This window comes from Myotis lucifugus, unplaced genomic scaffold, assembly GCF_000147115.1.
Source record: "Myotis lucifugus unplaced genomic scaffold, Myoluc2.0 scaffold_65, whole genome shotgun sequence".
NCBI lineage: Eukaryota > Metazoa > Chordata > Mammalia > Chiroptera > Vespertilionidae > Myotis > Myotis lucifugus.
In genome coordinates this window covers 2,889,912-2,912,254 of record NW_005871113.1, presented here as the reverse complement: position 1 = coordinate 2,912,254, position 22,343 = coordinate 2,889,912, and the positions used below count along the sequence as shown (strand labels likewise).

The following is a 22,343-nucleotide window of genomic DNA, read 5'->3' as shown; positions in this document are numbered from 1 at the left end:
CCCTTTAGTGATGAGTAACTGGGAATAAGAAGCAAAGAAAAAAACAAAACAAAACAAAAAAAAAAGTGCCACACACACTGAGAACTCTCTAACTCAGGGTCTTTGTCGCAGTAAAGCAAAGGAAAGTGAATGTCAACGACTGCACTGGAGAAAGTCACTGCACAGAGGAGGGTGAGCTGAGTGCTTCTGAGAACCCAAGTTCACCCTTAAGGAAAAGAACACGGGCAAACCTTTGGGCAAGAACTGGCATTAACCAGAGAGGCCTGGGTGAATGTTAGTCATTTATCCTCTCTCAGCCTCAGTTTCCTCATCTACAAAGACAATATTCACCCCACCTGTTTGTGAGCAGGAAATGAGAAAATGTCCTTGGGGGCACTCAGTAGAGTGGCACAGTCCCTCCTTCTCCCCAGCACTGCAAGCTGGTCACTCAAAGGAGAGCAAGGCAGGTGTGAAAAGAAGGCTGAGTACCCTACCAGCTACTGTGGAGAAAGGCTTTAAAAAAGAAAAGAAAAAGGCAAAGCAAAGAATACAGAGTTTAAGATGGAGCTATGTGCTACAATTCCCTAGGGAAAGGGACCAGGCATAAAAAGGAACCATGCGCTCTGGCCAGTGTGGCTCAGTTGGCTGGGCTTCGCCCCACATACCAAAAGGTTGCTGGTTTGATTCCCGCTTAGGGTACATGCCGGGGTTGTGGGCACGATCCCTAGTAGGGGACATGCAGAAGGCAGCCAATGGATGTTTTGCTCTCACATAGATGTTTCTCTCTCTCCCTCTCTTCTTCTCTCTCTCTAAAAATCAATAGAAAAATCTCAAATAAAAAAAAATAAATGAACTGTGCATTCTCCCAGCCCTACCACTTGTCATCACCAGCCCTGACACCTGAGCAGAAAGGAGTGGCTCATTCAATGAAAGTCCTACGCAGCCCATCCCGAGTGGGTAAGGAGACTAGCCTTCTTCTTGACTCTCAACTACGTGTGTATAGTGTCTGGGGTTAGCAACGGGTCTTTTGGGGGAGTGGGAACTTGCTTCCAAATTGCCTTATAACCTGTGTGGCTGTGTCTCTACAGCTGACGGCACCCCAGTCTCCCTTTCCTGGAGAAACTCCCGCATGTGTTTTAGTTCCCCACTTGGAATCCTGAAGGGCAAGATCTGTGTCACATTCAGCTTTGTGGTCTCCTATAAACCAAAAGTGGAGCTAAATAAATATCTGTCATTACAATGAGAGAAAGAATGAATCCTGAAAAGGGTTGAGTTTTTGCTGCCAAGATAGGGCAGGGCCCCCTGGTGACCTCAGAGACACTTGAGGAATTTGGAGCTTAGAGAGGTCCGACTTTTGGAGGCCTCAGAGAGGCTTAAACTGCGGAGAACAGGAATGAGAGGTCAGTCAGCTCACGGGTGCGCTTCAGGGGGACAGAAAGATGGAACTGAGGTTTCTACAAGAACATTCCCACCACCCAAGTGTCCCTTTTCTAGACCTGGGTGTGCCTGATCCTGGGGGTGGTCTCAGAGGCCAGAGGGAGGCTACGTCCCAGGGAAGTTCTTCGCAAAAAACGACACTGGACCTAGCGACGTCATCAATGGTGTTATAATGCGCCGTGACTCCCAAAAGCAATTTGTTGGGGCACTTGCTCTGTAAGCACCACGCTGGTGAAGGCCTTTTACAGTACGCGATACAGTGGGAGAGACCTACAGAAAAGCCCAGTCACTTCTAAACCCCACTGCTAACCAATCGGCTTCCGAAAAGCTCTCATGTGGAAGCTTCACCTGGAACTCCCAGCTGTGGATTTCCAGCACCTTCTACAGTCCTCTCATTTCTTTCCCTAAAGATATCACCAAAAAAAACCCACTAAGTTAAAAACACAAAGCAAAGACAGCTTTCTCATAATACAGAAAAAGTCACTCGGCTGACCTACTAAATCTCTGAATATGATGGGTGAGACGTGGAGGGATCTTTTATATTGTCAACCAAAAGTAGTCTACTCCTCGTTACTGAATTACTTGTGATGTCTTTAGGGACATGAAAGAGACATGAAAATCCAAATCTCAAACGTGGTCATCACACGCTCTTATTTCCCGTGCTATGTTATGGACACCTGCCCCCTTTTCCCCCCTCAAGTTCGAAAATCACCAATAGAAGCTAAGTGCTGTTCAGCTGTGTTCTCTATTTACCAACAGACTCTGGGATTTTTCCAGCATTCCGTATTTTTACAACTCCAAGCACACCTCACAGAACTATGTAACCCTCGTCTGGGTGTGAGAAAGGAAAACTGATGCAACTAGTCCATCCTGTGTATGAACCTGGGCACAGCTCAGCTGGGTTTTAAAAAATACTGTGTCATTTTCCGAAGGAGAATTTTAAAGACGGGTGGGGTGGGGTGGGAGGGGATGGGAAAGGGAAAATGTCTTCTCTGATTTCCTCCCTCAAGAAGAGCAGAAAAGAAGTCAGTTCTGTGTGGTGAAAGGTAGACTGTTCATTTCTTCTATACATTTTATTGTTATGGCATACCCAAATGAAATCCACACATCACATTATTTTTGGCCAAGTAAACGTGTTGTGCAAGGTTTAAAATGCAAGGCCCTACCTTTTAGCTGCTGAGTAACTACAACAACAAAAGCAGAATGGTCACATTGTTTAATCCCTTCATTTCTCGCCTCCTAACTCGCTTTCCAAACGCAGTGGTGAGATGGAGAGAAATTTGTCCAGACACACATTTTCCAACTTTCCTTGGAGACCTGACCTTTCCAACATGACGTCTGGAGACCTCCTTAAGCTCGATTTGAAGTTAGAGGACAGATTCCTGCCAAACTGTGCCCATCAGGGTGATGGCTCATCTGCATGGAGGGTGGCTACACAACAACCTCATCCATGCAGAGGATCGCTGGAAACCGGGAGCAGTCAGCGATCACAAAGCTCTTCATTCCAACTACACACACTGTGCTCAGAAACAAGAATGCCCGTACAGCTGGTGCACTCTGAGTTCCTGTACAGGAACTCTGGGCCTTGCTTCGTAGCCCGTAGCAGATTTCAAGGAGACAAGAGCACGTTTTCAGAATAAAAATAGGCAAGGAGGCAGGTGACAGGTAAACTATAAAAATAAGCACTCTACAGCAGGGCAGACTGTGTCCCAAAAACTATAGTAAATGGAAACGAGTAATACCCAGCATATTCTGGTTAAAAGGGCAAAAATATATATATGTTTTTAAACAGCTCCCATCCATGGTGGTTAAAAATAACAAGTTGGTTCTTGCGAGGTAAAGCTCCCGTTACCTGGAATCACTTTTACCCGCAAGCAGTGGTCCCCTAACTTTTATTCCTGCTCTAACACTCAGACGCAAACCAAGTCCACAGTGCATCAAAGGCTGAGATTTTCAACTGAGGGAGCCTGGGGGCCGCAGAAGCAAACTCTGAGAGGGCAAGTAGTTTGAAGGCTCCCCCAGGTGATTGTTTTAAAAAAAATCATTTCCCCACCCCCAGCTTTGAGGCTGACCGCCTTGTCTAAATAGACAAGATCTTCCCACCAGAAGGATCTTCAAATATGAGAGTCTCCATTTTTGACATTACTGGATCTTCTAAGGTCATCAAAGCCCACATTGAATATTTATGGATAAAATAATAGGTTGTCTGGGGTTTTTCTCCACAATAATGGGGTGGGGGACTGTGAGAGGGACAATACTGGCCATGCTGACAGCTGTTGACGGTGGGAGACAAGGGTCACACCATTCTCTACAGCGCTGTGCATGCCTGAAATTTCCCATAGTAAAACGTTGGATTTTTCTCAATAAAAGTTTTTCTTAAAGGGTAATTTGTCAAGTAACCTGGCAACATAGATAACAGTGCCAACGTTGCAGATACGTTACAGAAAAAGGGGGTCAGAATTTTCCCTCCAACTGAACCCCTTTGCCCTTCCAAACTAAAACGTGTGTTTAACTAGACCAAACTGACAGTGTAAGTTCTTCAATTTTTAAAAGATGGCGGGGAAAATTCCTTCTGGAGATACAATGACAAGTTGGATAAAATGCAAAGGCCGATCAACCCGACACAAGATAGGGGAGTCTCCCCTGGCCCGTTGGCGTCAGGTGGGGTGTATCAGAATACCTGAGTCTGGCTTACTTCTCAAAGGAGCCTTCTCTGCCTTTCATGCCAGGAATGCTTTGTCCCAAAGGACTCCATCCTTTGAGACCTCAGAAGCTGCAACTCTCCGATTCCAGCTCTTTGCTATCCATGTCTACACCCACCGTGATGCGGGTCCGGGAATGCCAGAGCTGCTCTCAGCCAGGAACCAGAACACAACATCCCCTAGTGTCAGACACCAAGAAGGCGGTCATGAGCACCTCCATTTTTAGAGCAGATTCAAAGACAGGGCCACACTGAGCAGTATTCCCATAGCCCTACTGCCCTGAGGTTAGTCCTCATGTCCCCATTTTACAGACGAGGGCACCTGGGCTGCAGAGGTTAAGAACTTGCCCCTCATCAGACAGACACTGACATTATCTGACCCCATTTCTTACTCAAAGAACCGTGCTCACAATATCTAGAACGGGGGCTGAAACTACAACCTGGCGATAGAAGAATAACCCGACAATAGCAAGCTCCCACATTCTATTAGGACGACTGCGAGCCAGCCGCCACCGGCGGTCTATCTTGGCTCACCCGCGGTGGACTTCATGCAGATAGGGCAGACATGGACCCTGAGGCTGGTGACCAATTTTCAGCCCTGGGATGTCCTATCCAGAGGGCTTGGCACAGAACCAGAGTCCTGCCCCTGCCTCAGCACCCCCTCTCCTGCCCGCCCCCCTCCCCCCACCCCCATGCCGCCTACCTGGACGCTTGCTTTCCTTCCACAGCACCAGTCTGTGCTGCAGAGAGAGAATCCCAGCACGTCGCACGCAACCTCTTCAAAAACCAATTCCAGAAACACGATCACAAGAGCAGCCCAAGATGCTTTCCAGCTTGGTCATATGACTCACTCATCAAAACAGAAGAAACTCCGCGGCGAACACACCTTTAACTGGCTTCGCCCTCCCCTGCGATGTGCGCCCCGAGGGACCGCAGGGACCGAGAGAGGGGCTCCCCTCTCCCCGTGAGAGCCTGCTGCAAGTGGCCTCCCCAGCAGTTTCCACACCTCCCTCCCCCGTTTCCTTCCTGCCCAGGCCTGAGTTCCCTCAACGCCCCTCACAGGTCCAGGGCTCTGGGAGGAGAGGACTCATCTGTGTCACTTCCTCTCCAAACATAAGCAACAGCCAGCATCTCTGCCAAGTCTCGGCACTGGGCCTGCCGGTCCGGAGCTCAGTTCCCGGGGACAGCGCCTGGTTCCCTGGCTCCTCGAGCTCCACCAGCCAGCCTCACCCAGATGGGGAGTCATGTCCACACAGGAGCCACTTCCAAGCGGTAGAACCAGGCTCCGAGGCCACCTCACTTTCTGCAGGTACAACATGGGGGTGATGACAGTGTCCATCACTCACTAGAGTGGTCGGGAAGATTCTGGGAGTTAGGAATATCCAAGTGCTGGCACCATTCGCGTGCGTGTTCTCACTGCCCTTATCATTATTGGTGCCATTTCACGCAATGCTGCAGGAAATCCAAGGAAACCCAGCGCCTGCTAAGTAGCACAAGGATAAAAACTGCTTTCCACAAACCAAGAGTCGGAGGGTTTTTGAAGTTAAGGAGACAAAACATGAGTGCAAAACAAGCAAGTACAGGTCCCACCGCCTGGGAACCGTGACAGGGTGCCCGGTGGGTTTCAGGTATGTGACCACTCCAGTGAGTCAGGGGACAGCCAAGCGGGTTCAAAAGTGTTCCGGGGCAATCGCTTCTCCGGAGCCAAGACGCTGAATCAGAGGGAAGAAGGAATGAAAACAGGTACGAACTAGTGTCAGCTGTAAAGAGTTGCATAATCCCAACTGAAGTAACCAAATGTTAATTACTGATGGGAGAAAACAAGGCCTCTAAACCAGTGGTTCTCAACCTTCCTAATGCCGCGACCCTTTAATACGGTTCCTCGTGTTGTGGTGACCCCCAACCATAAAATTATTTTCGTTGCTACTTCCTAACTGTAATGTTGCTACTGTTATGAATCGTAATGTAAATATCTGATATGCAGGATGGTCTTAGGCGACCCCTGTGAAAGGGTTGTTCGACCGCCAAAGGGGTCACGACCCACAGATTGAGAACCGCTGCCTAAACCCAGACAGTCATGCGACATGCAGACACCTCCATGTAGATAGACTACAAACACCCATATACACATGCACAGCCACGCCAGCTGTGTCCTTTCTTCTCTCCATCCCCTGCCTAGCAGACACACACACACACACACTCACACACACACGCACACGCACACACACTACCTAAGTGGAAACGTGGGAAATCTTAGGTTGTACTAAGCAGCTCTCTGAGTGACATTACGAAGAAATGGCATTACCTGTCCAACCAAGTGCAGTACATTCACTGTTTTAAAACCCTTGTGTTAGCCTAGGACCATTCCTGTCACCCTGGCTGACCTCAAGCTGAAGATTTGCTCAGCTGCCCTGCCTGGGGCAGAGCAAGCCTGGGCCACTGGAGACAAGATGCTGCGTGTGGGATGGCTCTCCAGGCCTGGGGGGTGCCTGCGGCCCTGGAGGGTATGAGCACAGCAGCAGGAACAGGAGGGCAAAGGTCAAGTGCTTCGGTTCCCAAGTTGGACTGAGCTCTTAAACGCTGAAAAACTTAAACATGCACAATTGCTGACAAATTCATCGCTAATGAACACAGCAAACTTTAAACCACTTAATCTCTGCCTTCCCTCAATACTCTATATAAGAAAATTTGGAATGAGTCTTCCTTCAGGAGTAGCATTGTCTCAGCTGTCGCTTATCATTTCAGCTATAAAATCATTTGAGTGATTTACATGCATGACATCATGTAATCCTCACGATCCCAATTTACACAGTAAACGTAATGAAGGAGGCTCCCTCCGCTCTCTTGATTTATACCTGTTTCAGAATGTTAAGGATTTCAAACTTCCCTGGGGGGGGGGGGGGGGATCACTATCTACTGAAATCTTTGTATAAGAGCAAAAAAAAAAAAAAGAAGAAGGAAAGAAATCCCTGGGAAAAGAATGCACATCATCTGTTCTTCCACTAGATTGTAAGAGGGCAGGAACCAACGTTTTAAACAGCTTGTGTAACCCCAAATCCCTCCGCACTATAATTAACACGTACTCTGACTCAGCAGTGCCACTTGTGGGAAACTTTCATAGGAAATAAAAGCAACGAATCTTCAGGGTTATGTATAAGGGTCAAAAACCGCCCTGAATATCCATAACAGAGTTATGTTCAAAGAAATCCTGGCATAGAAAATTATTTAGGGTCTTAGGTAATTATTGGAAATTAGTTAGAACAGAATCTATTGGTTCAGAGTGACACCCAGGGTGAGTTGCAGAGTAATATGTAAGGCAAAAAAAATAAAGCCAAACCAGTCATCCTCTATGTGTCTGTGCTTACACAAGCTAGGAGAAAAGGCATGGAACACTTCTGACCTCAGAGGGAGGAAGGCAGAAGCAGAAACATCTACTTTGCCCCTATGTAATCTTTGGAGTATTAATATTGTATTAGACCCCCCAAAAATACTTTAAACCAGTTAATCTCTGCCTTTCCTCAATATTCTATATAAGAAAATTTGAAATAAGTCTTCCTTCAGGAGTAGCACTAAATCAGCTATCACTTATCATTTCAGCTATAAAATCATCTGAGTGAGTTACATGCATGACATCATTTAATCCTCACAACCCCAATTTACAGGTAAGAAAACTGAGACTGTATGGATCTGGCCAAAGTCCCAAAGCGAGCAGGTGGCAGAGGCTGCGTCCAAAGCACAGTCCTTCACCATGGGATTTTAATGTGAGACGCACATTCACATATAGGCCCCTTCATAAATAACAGTATTTACAATACTGGCTCATTAAGCACGTGGCTTTCAGCACCATATACAATCATACTTTGACTAAATGCAAAAGCAAAAAAAAAAAAAACCACTTGCAATCCAACATTCATTTTCAAATTAGAACTGATTAAAACCGCTTGTATCCTGGAATTTGCTTGAGTTTTCATTCTTTTGAATTATTAGGGTGAGAAGGATCATTCTTTTTCTACCTCATCTAAAAATTTTAATAATCTTTAATACTTTCTGATTATAAATTCATTATAAGTGGAAATTATAGAAAACTAAAAGGAAAAACTAAAAATCGTGCATAATGTCACCACCCAAGGGTAATCAATTTAAAACTTTTGTATATTTTATCCCATCCTTTTATTTATTTATTTTTAAATATATTTTATTGATATTTTACAGAGAGGAAGGGAGAGAGATAGAGAGTTAGAAACATCGATGAGAGAGAAACGTCGATCAGCTGCCTCCTGCACATCTCCTACTGGGGATGTGCCTGCAACCCAGGTACATGCCCCTGACCGGAATCGAACCTGGGACCCTTCAGTCCACAGGCCGAGGCTTTATCCACTGAGCCAAACCGGTTTTGGCTATCCCATCCTTTTACTTAGGTATATTTTAAATTTGTTTACATTACTGGGATTCCACTACTTTGTTTCATTTCTTTCATTCTTTCTGATTACTACTTATCTTCCCAAGATGGGGCACACACACCCCGCAGGGGGGCAGTTTGATTTTTAATGGGGGGCAATTCAATAATGAGTTATTAACAGTGAATTTTTATATTTCTTATGGGGCCTCAGATACAGTTCTAGGGGCCTCATATACAGTATATAAATATATATTGTGACATATTAATGCATTTCAGTTCTCTAGTATATGTTCTTAAACTTTATTTGCTATTTTTTCATATTGCTTCATATTATTACTATTTTTATAACAATTTCTTAGTGATTTCTTCCTTAGTTCTTCAACGGTCCTTTTGTTCTTTTATTTTCCTCTTTTCATGTATGCCATGTTCTTTGGAAGCTTATTTAGACCACGTTAATGGCCTTTTAGGCTTCCTCCATGTGATTAGGAGTTTGCTTTTTGAATAATAATTATATGTCACGAGGGGGGGGGTGCATCAGGATTTCAGAGATGCTTAGGTGGGGCATGGCCAAAAAAAGGTTGGGAACCACTGCTCTACGGTATAGGCCAACATTTATTGAACCATTCACCATTGTTACATGCATGTGGGTTCTGATTTTTTGCTATGGTTCAAAAAGATTTGCCTATGCCTCTGGTTCTTTTTTTTTTAGCTGAAGTTAACTTTGCTGTTATTTCTTTCTTTTTAAAAATAATTCTTTATTCTTTCTTTAGGGTAGATTCTGAAGGAATGCTATCAAGTCCAAAGCTATACATCTTTAGAAGTTCCTTATTGCATAGGCCTGAACTGCCAAATGTAGAAGCTACGACACATTGCTGCTCCATTTCTTGACCTATAAAATGACTGAAATCGTGTGTTTTCACACGATAAAAAGCTGCATGCATAATGTAAAAACAGAAAGAAATAAGACTTGGAGTCAAAACAACCAAGATCAGGTTATAGCTTTTTTTCTTACTGGGTTACCTTAGGCTTCTCTGGTGTGTGGGGATGGCTTCCGTTTTGGACGCGTGGCAGTGAACTGGTTAAGTCTGATTGGTAAATGCGGATTCTAAGACAGCAACCTAAACAGGCAAGCAATGAAGTATGAAGATTTCATCCTACTACCTGCGCCTGAATGCTCTCAAGAGAGAGTGCACTAAGAAAAAATGTAATGGCACTTAGCCACTTCCATACTAAGTTAGAACTTTTAGATGGTGTCTAACCACATCAAAGAAAAATCACTCAAGGGGACCCTATCTTTTTTTTAAAGATTTTTATTGATTTTTTTTTTAAGAAAGAGAGGAAGGGAGAGTGGGAGAGAGAGAGAGACATCAATGTGAGAGTGAAACATCCATCAGCTGCCTCCTGCACGCTCCCTACAGGGGATCAAGCCCACAACCCAGGCATGTGCCCTGCCCGGGAATCAACCAGTGACCTTTTGGTGCACAGGATGACACCCAACCAACTGAGCCACCCAAGCCAGGGCGAGGCTCATTTCAGTAACAATCTTCTTGAAACATCATCTTCTTTATAAAATATACTTAAATGTCTACATGCTAATTTTACCTATTCTTAAACTCTTTCACCTTGAAAAGGGCCACTGGGACCCATCCTCTCTACATTACAAATTCATAAATTTAACACTCTTATTAAGGCGCTCACAACATAAGTATCCCTACCTTTCTGACCTTCTCTCTTGAGGTCCTAATTCAACGCCCGTTAATTTTCTCTGTGGTTCCCTAGTAACTCTTGCCTCGCCTTGTGTTCCTTTAGCTGCAGAACTAAAATGAGACAAGTTATCTTTACAACCTACCTCATTAAGTTGGGCTTATTATTCACCAGAAAACACAGAGCTCACGAGCTGGACTTTCCCATGAAATCTTCACTGGAAGAAAAACTCTCACTAGAGGAAGACACCAGGAGAAAACCTGAGCCCACTCTCGTTTGTATCAGACAATAACAAAGACTAGGACCAAGGGCAAATACGTACAAAATGTGTCTGGAATATCTAGGCTTACTTCCTCGCCCTGTCTGGTGACTTTAGTCCAGCCAATAATTAGAAATTTGGAGCTAGAGGCTGGGAGACTGCTGGATGTGAGCCACAAAATAGTGAAGTTTTCACCTTTTCCCAGCTGAAAAATCATTTCCAATTGAGGAGGGGAATAAAACACAAATGCTGAAAGCCCCACGCCTGACGAAACCAGGGGATTTCAGGAACCCCGCATCAAAATATATAAATACAGAAGGAAAGCTGGGCGTGCGAGCTAACTGAGAGGTAAGCCTCTGGAAGTTCAACCTGAGAGGCACAGGTACCAGGTGTTCTGCTCTGTTTGGTGAGGTGAGGAGGTGTTTTTGTTTTGCAAAGTGTGGAGGCTGTGAGTAGGGAAGGACCTAAAAGCAGGGCAATGGTTTAAAAGTCTTTATAAGAAGTGTTACCTGTGCCAGTCCTTACCTAAGCAGAAGCTGGGGGGCTCCAGAGGGAAGAAAGAAAGGGAAGGGGGTGACATTATCGAATGAGATTGGATCTCGTGGAAAGTTGGGCAGGAGTTTCATAAAGCAGTGGGAAGTGTGTGGGAACACTTAGTCAGATGTTTATTAAGAAAACCAAGCAAATGAAAGGGTGAACACTGACCAGGGTGTTAGTGCAGCTGATTACACTGGCAGGATGGTGGCGAGGAAGATGGGGTATAAATGAGCTTTAGTCCTTATCTCCCACCACCACCACCGTCACCATTTAGCTAACATTCTTGAGCACTTGTGTTCTATGATTTTTATTCTGAGCTCTTATAAATGGGCTTCATGCCCCTCCCAGGAGTTAGGAGGCTGCCACAACACACAGGGCCAACAGAGTAAGAAATACCAGATAAATGTGGGAGGTGATGATGTGTTCGTTACATAGAAGGGGGAAATCATTTCACTATATTCATATCAAATCACCACGGTGGACACTTTAAATATCTTACAATAGTTATACCTCAATAAAGCTGAAATTTGAAAGATTTCTTAAAAGAATAATCAATCCCAGAAATAAACAATATGCTTTCGCATCTTTTATATTTTCATGGGGAAGCACAGAAGTGAACGCAAACTGCACTGTGGCCTCTCCTCCTAAGAGTCTATAGGACGTGTGGCCTCTCGTGACAGTGCTAAGGCCAAGAGTCACCTCTACACGAGTGGGTGGAAGAGAGGGAAGGCAGGAAGGTGATTCTGCTCCTTCAAGTATAATTAGCAACGCTGACCATGTGTCATGTTCCCCACGAGTGAACTTAAAGGAAGGAGATGCCTGCAAGACCTGGAATTCCTCTCGTCCAACTCATGAAACTAAACAGGTCTTGGAGGTCACTACTGTGGGTGAAGCAGCCACTGTCTGAAAATCAGGACCAGCACTGGTGGCAAGATGCAGCCTCTCTTCTTAGCCTCAGCCCAAAAAGGGACGATACTAGGCACCAAAACTTATTTAGTACCTTCTGAAAAACAATTAAATACAGTTGACCCTTGAACTACACCAAGTTTGAACTTCAGGGGTCAACTTATATGCAGACTTTTTTCAATAAAGACGTACAGTACTGTACTGTTTTCTCTTCCTTATGGTTTTCTTAATAACATTTTCTTTTCTCTACCTTACTTTACTGTAAGAATACAGTATATATTACATACAAATGTGTGTTATTCAACTGAGTCAAAAGTTTTATGCGCATTTTGACTGTGCAGGATTTGAGGAAGGGGGGAGGTCTAACCCCTACATTGTCCAAGGATCAGCTATTCCATTAAGGTGAGGAATAAGAATTAAACAGTCAAAAAATCTGCAGTAACTCAATGGAGTCCAAATAATAAATAATGTGGCATTAATACACTCCAAGAGAAATGTACTAGGACAAGACTGAAGTTATCAAATTAAGACGGGGCAAGAAAAACACTGTTTGAATATAGTTATGATATGCTATTTTAATATATTTTTCACACCCACAGATAAACAACACTTCATGTTTCTTTTCTAAGCATAAAAATAAAACTCCCCTGGCATTCTTGGGTCTGAGTTTGTAATGTACTCAGTAATTTTCCATTTCACTTGTGTTCACGGATTTAGAAATGTACTTCAGCTCTTAACAAAAATATTTATGCTCTGAAGTATTTATTGCTTCTGCCTAACGAGATCCCAGTGTACAGATGAGAAAGGTATCCAGGAGGAAATGGGGAATAATAGTGTGCAAAGTGTTCTAGAGCGGAAGGTCAAACTGCGGAACATACTTTAACTGTAACAGGATAGGGCTGGAAACAGAGGGAGGCCTAGCCTAGCCCTGCCCAGGGAGCTCCGCCCAGGTCCTCAAGGCAAGGAATTCTAGCTCCAAAGCACACTGACCACACACATGACCAACACCAACACACTGGAATCCCCCGGGGAAACCCTACCCAGCTCCCCAAACTTCAAATCATTGGTTTTCTGGTTCTTTTTTGAAGAAACACCTTCATTTTCAAATGCAACATTCCAGTAAAAGCAGAACTGAGTTGTACATCCTCCAGGACACCCTAGTCCAGTGGTCAGCAAACTCATTAGTCAACAGAGCCAAATATCAACAGTACAACGATTGAAATTTCTTTTGAGAGCCAAATTTTTTAAACTTAAACTATATAGGTAGGTACATTGTTATTAACTTAATTAGGGTACTCCTAAGGCTTAGGAAGAGCCACACTCAAGGCACCAAAGAGCCGCATGTGGCTCGCGAGCCGCAGTTTGCCGACCACTCCCCTAGTCCCAAGTCTTGAGATGCCTAAAGTGACCAGGGAACACAATTTGAAAAGCCAAACTAAATGAAAGCTGAAGAGAAATTTGAAAATCACCAAAAAATATTCATCTGTAACATATATACTTCCATCATTCAGTTTTAATTTGATCTATTGTTATATGAAGCTGCTTTGGTAAGTCATAAAAATACTATACAAAAGTATACCAATCTTCATGATCAAACTACAGGGCAAAAGGAAGAGTAGAAGTCAATCATTCTATCAATCTAGCTCAGTCTAAATGTAAGAAAACAAAATTATAAAATTGCAAGAAGAAAATATATTACTAATGTGAAGGTATGTAAGTCTCTCCTAAATACTATCAGATTTTATTACATAATTTTAAATGCTTCCATGGCTAAAGACAATGTAAAGTGGATTATAAGACAACGACCTGAGAAAAAATACTTGCAATAGACAAAAAATTCAGTATCATAAAAATCCAATAAGAAACTTCAAAAAAAAAAAAAAGACCCACACTTTATAGCTAAAAGACATCAGATTATGCATATGAAGATACTCAACCTCGCCCTAACCAGTTTGGCTCAGTGGATAGAGCATTGGCCTGCAGACTGAAGGGTCCCAGGTTCGATTCCGGTCAAGGGCATGTACCTTGGTTGTAGGCACATCCCCAGTAGGAGGTGTGCAGAAGGCAGCTGACGGATGTTTCTCTCTCATCAATGTTTTTAACTCTCTATCCCTCTCCCTTCCTCTCTGTAAAAAATCAATAAAATATATTTTAAAAATTTAAAAAAAGATACCAACCTCACTATCAGTAAAATGTAAATTATACATGCATAAGAGGCCACTGTTTTCTCTCTTGAATTGAAAATAAATTTAAAAAAGACTGATCATTCCAGTGCTGATGAAGATATCACGGTGTTACTTGCTGGAATATACACCAATAGGACATTTTTAAGGGGAAATTTGACATTACCCTCAGTAAAAACTTAGGCATGCATGACCTTTCAACACAGTTGCAGCAATTCCACTTCTAGGAACCTACCCAAAATTCGACATGTATCTATGTAAAAAGAGGTTCACCTCAGCATTAATTATAATAGGGAAAAGTGCATACAACGGAGATGTTGTGTTGTATGGGTCATGGTACATACGCTTAAAAGAAGTAGGCTCTGTACACACACACGAGGAGCTGACTACAGCTCTGAGTGGCAAAAGCAGGTGCAGCATTATGCTTAGCGTGATTTCGTTTCTAATTTATGTTCTAAAACTTTCTTTACATTTCACATTATGTGTTATGTGCATAGAAAAAGCTCCGGGAGGACGTACTCAAACTGTCAACTGTTGGCAGGGCGACAAGGAGAATATAAAACTGCATCGGCATGTTGTTTCCAATTTAATTAAACACACACACAACAAAAGAATTGATGGGGTGATGATCTCTGGAAGGTAAAATTCTGGGTGATGTGTATTTTGTTGCTATATAAAATTTTCTATATGTTTTACATTTTCTACAATGGTCATTATTACTTTCCTACTCTGAAAAATATTAAGATTTATGCTTAAACTGTTATAATAAAGCACTTGAGAGGGCTTTTAAAAACTTGAGAAAATAGCATTTATTGAATGTTATTGTTTCTGTCCCAAGAACTAGAGAAAAATCAAAGGGCAAAGCGACGAGTTAAAACTGCTCCTAACATCTCGTCTCCCGACATGGCTCATAAACATGATATAGATTCCTTTTAATGAAAGCATGGAACTGAGTACAGGGTGTAAATGCTGTCCCAGGCCAACAAGAGCTAGACTAATTATAGGTTCCATGGAAGAAGGCAACACTGAGCTGAATCTTAAAGAATTTTGAGAAGCATAGACAGAAAGTGAGGACATGAATCCAAAAGCTCCTCAAATTACCTCATCGTTCACCTTTTCACAATCTGATAGATAACTTAATGTTGTAGACACCTAGCTTAAACATCTAGCCACTTAAACATCTAGCTTCCAAAGAAAGACGGTAATGTGACTACACAATAATGAAATATAGATCAAAGTATATTTAAATATGCATACGTTATGTATTTAAATATATATATTTTCAAATTACCTGAATATTTTCAAATTCTCTAATTCCCACCCCCAAGAGAAAGACTTAAAAGCCAATAGTCTACCAGGTCCCCCAATACATTGCTGGTGGTATAACTTCCATGGCAAGCATTTGGCAATATCTATTAAAATTACAAGGGCAGAAGCCTTTAACCTAGCAATTCTACCTCTAGAAATTTATTTTAACACTCTTACATGTGTGAAAAAAAGTTATTGGTAATTACAAAACCCAGAAACAACCTAAAAGCTCATCACAGAAGACGGTCAATAATGGCACATCCGCATAAGAAAAAAATGAATAAGGAGGCCTTTTATACACTGAAATAATGGCTTCCAGGATAAGAGACGATACTGACATAGAACAGGAGTGGTGTATGTACCAGATGTGTGGAAAAGCGAGGGCATGGGTGTATATGTTTGTATGCACACAAAATAGCTCTGGAAGACTATCTTAAAAACTACTTACAATTCTTAGAGAAGAGGGGACCTGAGACTAGAGATCAAGGGTGGAATGAAAACTTTCTATTGCATAATCTTGTATACTTTTTTTTTTAATCCTCACCGAGGACATGCTTAGAGAGTGGGAGGGGGAGGGATGGAAGGAGGGAGGGTGGGAGGGAGAGAGACTCATCGATGTGAGAGAGATACATCAATCAGTAGCCCTCCGCACACAACCCAACTGATGGGGACCAAAGACACAACCCAGGCATGTGCCCCAACCAGGAATAGAACCAGCAATCTTCCGGTGCACTGGAGGAAGGGCCACTCCAGCCAGGCTCTTGTGTGCTTCTTAAATTCTGCATTATATTCATCTTTCACCTACTCAAGCAAAAATAAATTTAACTTAAACGTTTAAGTTTAATACATTTTATCTCTGCCCTCAAAAGAAAACTTCAAAGCCAGCATTTTACAGAGAAAAATTATCCATTTACATGAACTCAGAAAGTCTGCCAAAGTTCAAGTAACCGTAATTTTTTTAATGTTAATCTGTAAAGTTGTTATATTATTTCTAATTTAAGTATAAATTTTCTAAAAATGCCCATGAGACAACTCCTGAAAAAGAAAATAATACTCAGCTTTGTTTGATGTCTCTGAATATAGAAACACTCTTCACGCCACATGAAACTCAACTTCAAAAGCCACTACATTTCCCACAGGGACTCTTGCTCCTGGCGACACATCTGGACCAGCCACCTGAGGAGGCGAAAGGGCAACTGGATCTCCCTGCAAGTGTTTCTGGCAGCAACTCCTGTGTGGCATTTCAGGCCATGAGTCACAATTCCACTGGATGGCATTTGGGCTTTATATTTAACTATAGGCCCGGTGCACGGATTCATGCACCGATGGGGTCCCTCGGCCTGACCAGCACCCTCTCTCAATCCAGGACCCCTTGGGGGATGTCAGAGAGCTGGTTTGGGCCTGTTCCCCACAGGCCAGGCCAAAGGACCCCACCGGTGCACAAATCCGTGCACCGGGACAGTTTTGGCCTGATCCCCACAGGCCAGGCCAAGGGAACCCAGATACACAAATCCATGCACCTGGTGTCTAGTATGCATATAAGATCTTTGGTTAATCTCTTCCCACCTTTCCCCTGCCCCCCTTCCCTCTGAGATTCATCAGTCTCTTTCATGTTTCCATGCCTGCACGTTGAGCGTCTGTCCCCTGGTGGTCAGTGCATGTCATAGTTACTGGTCAAACAGTCAAACGGTCAACTGGTCGCTTAGGCTTTTATATATATAGATTCTAAGACATCAATGAGGATGTGCCCAAGAATGAAAGTTCTCTGCAGAATGTCCTCCCAAGAAATAATATATACTGATGTTGTCCATGGTGTTGACATATTTGTCACAATAATGAAAGATACCTAAAAAATCATCTTAGCACCTGGGACGACAGATGGACTCAGGTTCCGGATTCCCGATTAGAAGGAGCCAGCCACAGATCTCCCGTTCCCTTCCCAGGAGCACTCCTCTCCAACATCGCTAAGTCAAATCAAACTCTGTTCAACACCTGACTGCCCAAGTCCTCCCATACGGCATGGTGTCACCTCTCCAGAGTGCTATCTACTTGAGAGCCTCATTATATTCAGTGCCACCCTTTTTGCCACAGAAGAAAGCCGCCAATACCCTCCTCCTTGAACTCAGGAAATGACAACTCTTTTTTGGTTCCAAATATAAGAGAGATTTTGATCGCTCTTGAGAAAAATATCATCCTAAGTGTCAGAATCACTGGGGAGCAGAGAGAAAGAAATGGTCAGGAATCTGTCTATCACAGGCCTCACCAGAATCCGATGTACAGAGTGGGGCAAAAGTAGGTCTGCAGGTTATTCTTGTATTATTATTTATTAATTATTGTTATTATTTTCCTTACGAACAACTGTAAACCTAGTTTTGCCAATCCCTGTGTATAAGGAACCTGAGCTATCACAGAAGGGGATGAAGGTATAATTGTCTAAGGTTTTCATAAGAATGTATGAACAAACTGGCTGGTGTGGCTCAGTGGTTGAGCATCGATCCATGAACCAAGAGGTCACTGATTTGATTCCTTGTCAGGGCACATGCCCGGGTTGTGTGCTTAATTCCCAGTAGGGGGCATGCAGGAGGCAGTCGATCGATGATTCTCTCTCATCATTGACATTTCTATCTCTCTCTCTCCCTCTCCCTTCCTATGAAATCAATAAAAACATTTAAAATAATAATAACAGAAAATATATATGAAAAACATAAATGAAATATAAGTGGTGAGACTCAACCATCCATCCAGCCTGCTATGTAGATGCCATCAAGTTCCTAGACATTAAAACCTGGTGGATAAACACTCAGCTCATATCAATTATTTGCATAGGATGTAACCAGATTTCCCTCCAAGTTTTTAAAGATTATAAAATAATTTCTAATTTAAAAAAACTATTAGTCTAGATTATTGATGATAGGGGTCCTCAAACTTTTTAAACAGGGGGCCAGTTCACTGTCCCTCAGACCGTTGGAGGGCCGGACTATAGTTTAAAAAAAAACTATGAACAAATTCAGCAACAGGCAGCAGCGGCAAAAACACCCGGAGGGCCAGATAAATGTTTTCGGCGGGCCGCATGTGGCCTGCGGGCCGCATATGGCCCACGGGCCATAGTTTGAGGACCCCTGAATACATTAGCAGCTTAACCCTACAGAAGTACACAAAAGCATCTAAAAAAAAAAATTCCAACCAAAAGACAACATCCAATGGGGAGAATCTTGAGTTTTAAACCCAAGTTATGAAAATCATAATATTAGTTTGCACTTGGAGAAATATACCATTCCAAGTAAAATTGAAATACAATTCTGTTAAAAAGTAAACAATAAAAAATGAGCAATAAAATGGCAAGACAAGCGTTTACTAGGACAAACATTTATTGAGTCCTACTCATTAAATCCTCAAAATAATCTCCAATGACATATAATCTGCCTAAACACATGCTGTGTTGGGGCTGGGGTGGGAAAGACACGGACAGACATTCCAGGCATGGCACCTGGACCCCGCTCAGTAATCAGGACAGAGAACCTTATTCAAACACAGCCATGCATTTGTCATCAGCGGCCCTTCTTCCATTCTTATCTCCAATGTGCAGGTGTGTATTTGCAGGACAAGATAAACTTTAAAAACAGGGTTTAAAAAACAGAGAAATCACAACGAGTGGTCAATTTTCACTTCAAATCTCCATTCAGGGCAGTTCCATTTCCGCCAGCTCTCCGGGGGCTCGTTCTTCCCTCTCTCAGAGCAAAGTGCAGCACTTTTACCATGTGCTCCCGTGACCCTACTAGGGTAATGCTGGCCTATAAACAACCCCTGGGGGCAATTAGAGAAAATCATGTGACATATTTAGCTGCAGAAGAGCACAGACTAACATCAGCATTAATTTAGGAGTCGTTTTTCTTTTACCTGCATAGGAAATATTTCTACCTGTCCAGCAGCAAGCATACATGACTTCACCTACTCTAATAAGTTTTAAAAAAAATTTTGTGCATTAATTTGAGAGAGAGAGACAGAAACATCAATTTGTTGTTCCCCCTATTTGTGCATTCATTGGTTGATTCTTGTATGTGTGCCCTGACCAGAGATCAAACCCGCAACTTTGGCGTATGGGGCTGATGCTCTAACCAACTGAGCTACTTGGCCAGGACTGGTTGGCCTTATGTCTATTTACTTATGTTATCTCACGGGTGAGTCTCTGAGCTTCCACAGTAAGGACAAGCCTAGAGCAACTGGTGGTTCCCGGGACTTGAACCATTTTGTACACAGAGTTTTCTGGTTATGAGGGTGTATGAGAAAAAGGACACTCAGGTGCCTTCTCCAAACTGTAGAACTAGGACTTGGTCATTACAATGCTGCCCATGATGTCACCATTTCCCGACTCTTCCCCACTAGTTACAAAAATGAGAAAGTCCACTTAAGACTAAAGAAAAGTCTCCCAACTTACATTACGGAACAAAAGCAGCTGCCTCTGAGCACCACCTCTGAGAAGACCGGCCTTCACACTGCACCGGGGAGTCAGAGAATAGGCGAGGACTGTCACCTCAGCCAATTGCCACTGAACCTTTTGGTCCCTGTTCCATCCAAGCACCTAGCCCAGCCCCTGGGTGGTTGCCCCAAACATATCATTATTGAGAACCAGCTCTTACTGGGTGCTTCTCCTGCATTATTCTTCCCTACCCCTTAGAGTTCTGGAAATCAATGATCTTCCCACTGTGCCAAAACTGCCTCCTGCCCTCTATCACCTTCCCATATGACACATCCAACTCGAAACCAATGACAGAAATGGCTGTCAGGGCCAACAAGTCCACAGCTGATGCCCCAGCCCCATCTCTGCATGAAAAGGGCAGCACACCCACCAGCCATAGAACAGTACTCAGGCACTTCCAGCAAATTACACATCTGCAAGGTCCCACTCTGCTAGCCCTGAAACTACGCCATGACCTGGGCCACAGCTAAACTCAATCAAGTTCGGATCAACAGGTAAACAGGACTTATTAAACCCCAGGCCGAGGGGCTAGGACAGAATTCCTCCTGCAGGAGGTAAGGTCATACTGACTCTGAAGGACAGTGGGATTGGCTTGGAATGGGGGAAATGCAGCCACCTTACAGTAAGGAAACGGGCATGGTGCTCATGGGATAAGAAAAGTGAAGAAGAATGAGACATTTATTTGGTTGCCTCAAGTTCTTTCTTTAACTCGATAGGAGGTAACACAGTCACCAAGGCAGGGAATATAGGAAACAGGGACTGGTCTGAGAAGAAATGAAATGAATTCTGTTTGTGGCACTCTGAGTTTAAGATATTTGCGGTCCATTGCATGGAAAACCCAGTAGGCAGCTGGAATGTGGGGGCCCTGAAGAGAGAGGGGTCTGAGTTACAGATGAACGCCCCTGAGAAAAGGGTCAGGAAGGCATGGAATCAGACGCGAGGCCACACCTGCATCCAACAGTGGAGGAGCACCCTCAAAGGACAGTGAAGGGGAACACCCAGGGGAGGAGGAGGGACATCAGGGGGCGCCCAAGAAGGCAACGCGTCCAGGAGGAGGCCACGGTCAATGTCACATTCCACAGGAAAGTCAAGTAAGATAAAGACAGAAATGTGCACTGCGGCTGTTAAGAAATGCCTGGCCCCTTGCCAAAGGCAGTGTCTGAGGAGAGGTGAGGATGCCAGCCACATGCACAGAGCCAAAGCCTGAATGGGAGATGCAGCCAGCCCTCGGAACTTTCTGGAAAATCTTCACTACAAAAAAAAAAAAAAGCCCAGTCTTTTTTGTTTGTTTGTTTGTTTTTAACTTAAGAGGTTGTAATAAGCAAGAAATGCTCCAACCCAGATCCAACTGTCAGTTCAGACACTGGCTGTGCCAGCCAGCCATCCTCCGCCGACAACAGACAGATTCCTATGGAGAAAGGAAACCGAGAACAACTGCGTCCACGGATTACCAAGGAAGGAAGCGGGACCCTGATAACGCGTGTGAAATCATTAAAGCCATTAGGGACACACGTCTCAGAGCTGCAAACGCTAATTTTCAGCCAAACTTTTTTTTTTAATGACATAAAGGCTATTTCGAATGTTTATAGAAAGTTCCTAAGTGGGCAAGAGCTCCAACAGCTTCGGTTGGACATAACGGTGGTGAGCCTGAAGCTGCAGCTGCAGGGCTGCGGCCTTCTACCTGGTGGCCCAGCTCAGTAGGCCGCAGTGAGGTGGCTGAGTCCTCCGAGACCGCCACCAGGTCACCAGCAATGCCCCAGCTTGAAGCAGCCCCTGGGAGAGGGAGGAGACTCATATCTTTCTTTGCTTCCTTTGTTTGATTTGATTTTTTTTTATCTTTTTCCAGCCCGGATGAGTGTTCCCATAAAGAAGAAAATCTCAGTCACATGCAGCACAGCAGACTTTTAACAAGACTCTTCTGGCCTGGCCAGTGTGGCTCAGTTGGTTAGAGCATCACCTGATATGGCCAAGGTTTCGGGTTCAATCCCCGGTCAGGGCACATGTGAGAATCAACCAATGAATGCATAAATAGGTGGAACAACAAATCTGTCTCTCTCTCTCCTCCCTTCCTCTCTATCTAAATCAATCAATCCATTTTTTTTAATTTAAAAAGACTCTTCTGCTAACAAGAGCACTATTTGTCTTTTCATATTTGCACTGAGGAAAAGACTATTTCATACTGGCTGGTCTCTCACCAGACAGCTGGGAGAGAGTTAAATGAAAAATTGGTAGAACTATTCTACTAGTCCCTATAAGGTGGCAAACTATTCAGGGACACCACCTGCTCCTTTGCAAGGAATGAGTCATAAAACGTCTGTGCTATGTAAATGTTATTTGCAAAAGAAAAAAAAAAGTCCTTCACAGTGTCAGCTATTTAAGAGAACAAACTATGGAAGGTATATGGTCTTAGTCAGAGGTAAGGAATGGTTAACCATTATTCATTCTGAGCAGTA

General features: G+C 43.6%; 1 protein-coding gene and 1 long non-coding RNA gene across 3 annotated transcripts in view; one reads left to right on the top strand and one right to left on the bottom strand.

Annotated features, from left to right (window-relative positions):
- Positions 1–5,092, bottom strand: part of PTPN14 (protein tyrosine phosphatase, non-receptor type 14) — a 101,851-nt gene extending 96,759 nt beyond the window's left edge. Inside the window, 1 exon segment of the mRNA XM_023754754.1 lies at positions 4,821–5,092. The gene's annotated coding sequence lies outside the window, so the exon portion shown is untranslated.
- A 96-nt stretch (positions 5,093–5,188) lies between these two features.
- LOC106697359 lies at positions 5,189–21,840 on the top strand. 2 transcript variants are annotated; one of them, XR_001348447.2, is made up of 4 exons: positions 5,189–5,426; positions 5,576–5,860; positions 9,287–9,508; positions 21,737–21,840. It is a non-coding gene; the product is annotated as an uncharacterized LOC106697359 (long non-coding RNA). The 2 variants fall into 2 exon arrangements; XR_002829553.1 differs by lacking the exon at positions 21,737–21,840 and adding an exon at positions 16,497–16,724.
- Positions 21,841–22,343: the final 503 nt, after the last annotated feature.